Source organism: Gigantopelta aegis, chromosome 4 (genome assembly GCF_016097555.1).
Source record: "Gigantopelta aegis isolate Gae_Host chromosome 4, Gae_host_genome, whole genome shotgun sequence".
NCBI lineage: Eukaryota > Metazoa > Mollusca > Gastropoda > Neomphalida > Peltospiridae > Gigantopelta > Gigantopelta aegis.
In genome coordinates, this window is record NC_054702.1 from 107,718,575 (window position 1) to 107,726,526 (window position 7,952).

Genomic DNA, 7,952 nt, shown 5'->3' on the forward strand with positions numbered 1-7,952 from the left:
CACTTATTCACCAAATATTTGGGCCAAGGACTAAAATAAATGTTCCTATAATTCGCCCACGCAGGGTGTACATACGGTACATACATTTGCCTTTACATTTACACATTTTATTTTTAGGGGTGGGGTGAACTAGATGTCGGAACACATATTGCAATGCTTTCGGCACCATAGTGCGTACTTGTATGGCGGTCATTGCCCCATATATTGGCTATCAGAAAGGGTTCTGATATTTATAGAGTGGAGGAGACCCTGTGTAAGTGGTCCCTATCCATTATATAAGAAAAATGTTGTTTATTCGACTACTTATGACTCACCATTCGGCAAAAATCAATTTTGGAAAATTTGGCCCCAAAATTGATTTTTTCACTTATTCACCAAATATTTGAGCCAAGGAGTAAAATAAATGTGTTTATAATTCGCCAACGCAGTGCGTACATACAATACATACATTTGCCTTTATATGTACACATTTAATTTGAAGGGGTGGGGTGAACTAGATGTCAGACCACATATATCAAGGCTTTCACGACTATAGTGCGTTCTTGTATGGCGGCCATTGCGTCATATACTGACTTCTAGAAATGGTCCATTATGTAAGAAAAACTTTGTTTATTCGACTAGTTATGACTCAACATTCGGCAAAAATCAATGTAGGAAAATTAGGCCCCAAAATTGATTTTTTCACTTATTCACCAAATATTTGGGCCAAGGACTAAAATAAATGTTCCTATAATTCGCCCACGCAGGGTGTACATACGGTACATACATTTGCCTTTACATTTACACATTTTATTTTTAGGGGTGGGGTGAACTAGATGTCGGAACACATATTGCAATGCTTTCGGCACCATAGTGCGTACTTGTATGGCGGTCATTGCCCCATATATTGGCTATCAGAAAGGGTTCTGATATTTATAGAGTGGAGGAGACCCTGTGTAAGTGGTCCCTATCCATTATATAAAAAAAACTTTGTTTATTCGACTACTCATGACTCACCATTCGGCAAAAATCAATTTTGGAAAATTTGGCCCCAAAATTGATTTTTTCACTTATTGACCAAATATTTGAGCCAAGGAGTAAAATAAATGTGCTTATAATTCGCCAACGCAGTGCGTACATACAATACATACATTTGCCTTTATATGTACACATTTAATTTGAAGGGGAGGGGTGAACTAGATGTCAGACCACATATATCAAGGCTTTCACGACCATAGTGCGTTCTTGTATGGCGGGCATTGCGTCATATACTGACTTCTAGAAAGGGTTCTGATATTTATAGAGTGGAGGAGACCCTGTGTGAGTGGTCCATTATATGAGAAATCTTTTGTTTATTCGACTAGTTATGACTCAATATTCGGCAAAAATCAATGTAGGAAAATTAGGCCCCAAAATTGATTTGTTCACTTATTCACCAAATATTTGGGCCAAGGACTAAAATAAATGTTCCTATAATTCGCCCACGCAGGGTGTACATACGGTACATACATTTGCCTTTACATTTACACATTTTATTTTAAGGGGTGGGGTGAACTAGATGTCGGAACACATATTGCAATGCTTTCGGCACCATAGTGCGTACTTGTATGGCGGTCATTGCTTCTGGCTTCCAGAAAGGGTTCTGATATTTATAGAGTGGAGGAGACCCTGTGTAACATGGTTACTATCCATTATATAAGAAAAACTTTTCTTTCGGCATGCCATAGTGCGTTACTTGTATTGGCGGTAAAAATTGCCCGCCCCATTGGCATTGGCTTGGTATGCGCCATCGCGCTGTCGCTAAATTTGGGTTAAACTGATAGGCTTTTTATCAGAGTGGATGGAGACCCCGTGCAGGCCGTCCACGCGTGATGTCAAAACAGCAGGACAACCACATCAGACTCGTTCATTCGGCAAAATTCCAAACGGCAAGTCTGACAGCGGGGTGAATTGCGTGCCATTAATCCCAGAACTGTACGGAATCGATATACTAAAATCCGTCCGCGACGCCCACTGTAGTGCGTACTAAGACGTGACATCGTGTAGCATTTGGCTTGGTATAACACACTTGCATCAGAATCAGGGTGGGCGGGTATACTGTTTAGATGTCCAGGTTTCACTGTGTAAGTGGTCCCTTATATAAGAAAAACTTTGTTTATTCGCTTATGACTCACCATTCGGCAAAAATCGGCCCCAAAATTGATTTTTTCACTTATTCACCAAATATTTGAGCCAAGGAGTAAAATAAATGTGCTTATATTCGCCAACGCAGTGCGTACATACAATACATACATTTGTTGTACACATTTAATTTGAAGGGGTGGGGTGAACTAGATGTTATTAGCTTTGACTATAGTGCGTTCTTGTATGGCGGCCATTGCGTCATATACTGACTTCATAGAAAGGGTTCTCATATTTATAGAGTGGAGGACACCCTGTGTGAGAACGCTGTACGCTATCGACACGTCATCCCATTTGTGCAAAACAGCTTTGTTATCACGCTTTAGCATGACAATGCGGCAAAAATCGCCCGGGTGGTAAAATTTTCTAGCACAGCAAACATCGATTTGTTGCACTTATTCACCAAATATTTGAGCCAAGGACTAAAATAAATGTTCCTACCATTCGAGCACGTCTGGGAGGGTGTACGTACGGTACGGCATTTGCCTAACCATTTACACATTAGATGTCAGACCACAGATATGGAACGGCATATTCGGCCCAGGCATTCTTCAACAATAGTGCGTTCTTGTATGGCGGCCTGCATTGCCCCGTCATATACTGACTTCTAGACCCATGTGTTCATCCCCAATATATGAATTTATAGAAAACATTATATAAGAAAAACTTTGTTTATTCGACTAGTTATGACTCAATATTCGGCAAAAATCAATGTAGGAAAATTAGGCCCCAAAATTGATTTGTTCACTTATTCACCAAATATTTGGGCCAAGGACTAAAATAAATGTTCCTATAATTCGCCCACGCAGGGTGTACATACGGTACATACATTTGCCTTTACATTTACACATTTTATTTTAAGGGGTGGGGTGAACTAGATGTCGGAACACATATTGCAATGCTTTCGGCACCATAGTGCGTACTTGTATGGCGGTCATTGCCCCATATATTGGCTACCAGAAAGGGTTCTGATATTTATAGAGTGGAGGAGACCCTGTGTAAGTGGTCCCTATCCATTACATAAGAAAAACATTGTTTATTCGACTACTTATGACTCACCATTCGGCAAAAATCAATTTTGGAAAATTTGGCCCCAAAATTGATTTTTTCACTTATTCACCAAATATTTGAGCCAAGGAGTAAAATAAATGTGTTTATAATTCGCCAACGCAGTGCGTACATACAATACATACATTTGCCTTTATATGTACACATTTAATTTGAAGGGGTTGGGTGAACTAGATGTCAGACCGCATATATGAAGGCTTTCACGACTATAGTGCGTTCTTGTATGGCGGCCATTGCGTCATATACTGACTTCTAGAAAGGGTCCATTATGTAAGAAAAACTTTGTTTATTCGACTAGTTATGACTCAACATTCGGCAAAAATCAATGTAGGAAAATTAGGCCCCAAAATTGATTTTTTCACTTATTCACCAAATATTTGGGCCAAGGACTAAACTAAATGTGCGTATAATTCGCCCACGCAGTGTGTACATACGATACATACATTTGCCTTTATATGTACACATTTTATTTGAAAGGGTGCGGTGAACTAGATGTGAGACCACATATATCTATGCTTTCACGACTATAGTGCGTTCTTGTATGGCGGCCATTGCGTCATATACTGACTTCCAGAAAGGGTTCTGATATTTATAGAGTGGAGGAGACCCTGTGTAAGTGGTCCCTATCCATTATATAAGAAAAACTTTGTTTATTCGACTACTTATGACTCACCATTCGGCAAAAATCAATTTTGGAAAATTTGGCCCCAAAATTGATTTTTTCACTTATTCACCAAATATTTGAGCCAAGGAGTAAAATAAATGTGCTTATAATTCGCCAACGCAGTGCGTACATACAATACATGCATTTGCCTTTATATGTACACATTTAATTTGAAGGGGAGGGGTGAACTAGATATCGGAACACATATTGCAATGCTTTCGGCACCATAGTGCGTACTTGTATGGCGGTCATTGCCCCGTATATTGGCTATCAGAAAGGGTTCTGATATTTATAGAGTGGAGGAGACCCTGTGTAAGTGGTCCCTATCCATTATATAAGAAAAACTTTGTTTATTCGACTAGTTATGACTCAATATTCGGCAAAAATCAATGTAGGAAAATTAGGCCCCAAAATTGATTTGTTCACTTATTCACCAAATATTTGGGCCAAGGACTAAACTAAATGTGCGTATAATTCGCCCACGCAGTGTGTACATACGATACATAGAATTGCCTTTATATGTACACATTTTATTTGAAAGTGTGCGGTGAACTAGATGTGAGATCACATATATCTATGCTTTCACGACTATAGTGCGTTCTTGTATGGCGGCCATTGCGTCATATACATACTTCCAGAAAGGGTTCTGATATTTATAGAGTGGAGGAGACCCTGTGTAAGTGGTCCCTATCCATTATATAAGAAAAACTTTGTTTATTCGACTACTTATGACTCACCATTCGGCAAAAATCAATTTTGGAAAATTTGGCCCCAAAATTGATTTTTTCACTTATTGACCAAATATTTGAGCCAAGGAGTAAAATAAATGTGCTTATAATTCGCCAACGCAGTGCGTACATACAATACATGCATTTGCCTTTATATGTACACATTTAATTTGAAGGGGAGGGGTGAACTAGATATCGGAACACATATTGCAATGCTTTCGGCACCATAGTGCGTACTTGTATGGCGGTCATTGCCCCATATATTGGCTATCAGAAAGGGTTCTGATATTTATAGAGTGGAGGAGACCCTGTGTAAGTGGTCCCTATCCATTATATAAGAAAAACTTTGTTTATTCGACTAGTTATGACTCAACATTCGGCAAAAATCAATGTAGGAAAATTAGGCCCCAAAATTGATTTGTTCACTTATTCACCAAATATTTGGGCCAAGGACTAAACTAAATGTGCGTATAATTCGCCCACGCAGTGTGTACATACGATACATACATTTGCCTTTATATGTACACATTTTATTTGAAAGGGTGCGGTGAACTAGATGTGAGATCACATATATCTATGCTTTCACGACTATAGTGCGTTCTTGTATGGCAGCCATTGCGTCATATACATACTTCCAGAAAGGGTTCTGATATTTATAGAGTGGAAGAGACCCTGTGTAAGTGGTCCCTATCCATTATATAAGAAAAACTTTGTTTATTCGACTAGTTATGACTGAACCTTCGGCAAAAATCAATGTAGGAAAATTAGGCCCCAAAATTGATTTTTTCACTTATTCACCAAATATTTGGGCCAAGGACTAAAATAAATGTTCCTATAATTCGCCCACGCAGTGTGTACATACGATACATACATTTGCCTTTATATGTACACATTTAATTTGAAGGGGAGGGGTGAACTAGATGTCAGACCACATATATCAAGGCTTTCACGACTATAGTGCGTTCTTGTATGGCGGCCATTGCGTCATATACTGACTTCTAGAAAGGGTTCTGATATTTATAGAGTGGAGGAGACCCTGTGTAAGTGGTCCCTATCCATTATATAAGAAAAACTTTGTTTATTCGACTACTTATGACTCACCATTCGGCAAAAATCAATTTTGGAAAATTTGGCCCCAAAATTGATTTTTTCACTTATTCACCAAATATTTGAGCCAAGGAGTAAAATAAATGTGCTTATAATTCGCCAACGCAGTGCGTACATACAATACATACATTTGCCTTTATATGTACACATTTAATTTGAAGGGGAGGGGTGAACTAGATGTCAGACCACATATATCAAGGCTTTCACGACTATAGTGCGTTCTTGTATGGCGGCCATTGCGTCATATACTGACTTCTAGAAAGGGTTCTGATATTTATAGAGTGGAGGAGACCCTGTGTGAGTGGTCCATTATATAAGAAAAACTTTGTTTATTCGACTAGTTATGACTCAATATTCGGCAAAAATCAATGTAGGAAAATTAGGCCCCAAAATTGATTTGTTCACTTATTCACCAAATATTTGAGCCAAGGACTAAAATAAATGTTCCTATGATTCGCCCACGCAGGGTGTACATACGGTACATACATTTGCCTTTACATTTACACATTTTATTTTTAGGGGTGGGGTGAACTAGATATCGGAACACATATTGCAATGCTTTCGGCACCATAGTGCGTACTTGTATGGCGGTCATTGCCCCATATATTGGCTATCAGAAAGGGTTCTGATATTTATAGAGTGGAGGAGACCCTGTGTAAGTGGTCCCTATCCATTATATAAGAAAAACTTTGTTTATTCGACTAGTTATGACTCAATATTCGGCAAAAATCAATGTAGGAAAATTAGGCCCCAAAATTGATTTGTTCACTTATTCACCAAATATTTGGGCCAAGGACTAAAATAAATGTTCCTATAATTCGCCCACGCAGGGTGTACATACGGTACATACATTTGCCTTTACATTTACACATTTTATTTTTAGGGGTGGGGTGAACTAGATGTAGGAACACATGTTGCAATGCTTTCGGCACCATAGTGCGTACTTGTATGGCGGTCATTGCCCCATATATTGGCTATCAGAAAGGGTTCTGATATTTATAGAGTGGAGGAGACCCCGTGTAAGTGGTCCCTATCCATTATATAAGAAAAATGTTGTTTATTCGACTACTTATGACTCACCATTCGGCAAAAATCAATTTTGGAAAATTTGGCCCCAAAATTGATTTTTTCACTTATTCACGAAATATTTGAGCCAAGGAGTAAAATAAATGTGCTTATAATTCGCCAACGCAGTGCGTACATACAATACATACATTTGCCTTTATATGTACACATTTAATTTGAAGGGGTGGGGTGAACTAGATGTCAGACCACATATATCAAGGCTTTCACGACTATAGTGCGTTCTTGTATGGCGGCTATTGCGTCATATACTGACTTCTAGAAATGGTCCATTGTGTAAGAACAACTTTGTTTATTCGACTAGTTATGACTCAACATTCGGCAAAAATCAATGTAGGAAAATTAGGCCCCAAAATTGATTTGTTCACTTATTCACCAAATATTTGGGCCAAGGACTAAAATAAATGTTCCTATGATTCGCCCACGCAGGGTGTACATACGGTACATACATTTGCCTTTACATTTACACATTTTATTTTTAGGGGTGGGGTGAACTAGATGTCGGAACACATGTTGCAATGCTTTCGGCACCATAGTGCGTACTTGTATGGCGGTCATTGCCCCATATATTGGCTATCAGAAAGGGTTCTGATATTTATAGAGTGGAGGAGACCCTGTGTAAGTGGTCCCTATCCATTATATAAAAAAAACTTTGTTTATTCGACTACTCATGACTCACCATTCGGCAAAAATCAATTTTGGAAAATTTGGCCCCAAAATTGATTTTTTCACTTATTCACGAAATATTTGAGCCAAGGAGTAAAATAAATGTGCTTATAATTCGCCAACGCAGTGCGTACATACAATACATACATTTGCCTTTATATGTACACATTTAATTTGAAGGGGAGGGGTGAACTAGATGTCAGACCACATATATCAAGGCTTTCACGACCATAGTGCGTTCTTGTATGGCGGGCATTGCGTCATATACTGACTTCTAGAAAGGGTTCTGATATTTATAGAGTGGAGGAGACCCTGTGTGAGTGGTCCATTATATGAGAAATCTTTTGTTTATTCGACTAGTTATGACTCAATATTCGGCAAAAATCAATGTAGGAAAATTAGGCCCCTGGTATGCGCCATCGCGCTGTCGCTACGCAATTTGGTGTACACATAAACATTATTCAGGCTTTGTGGAG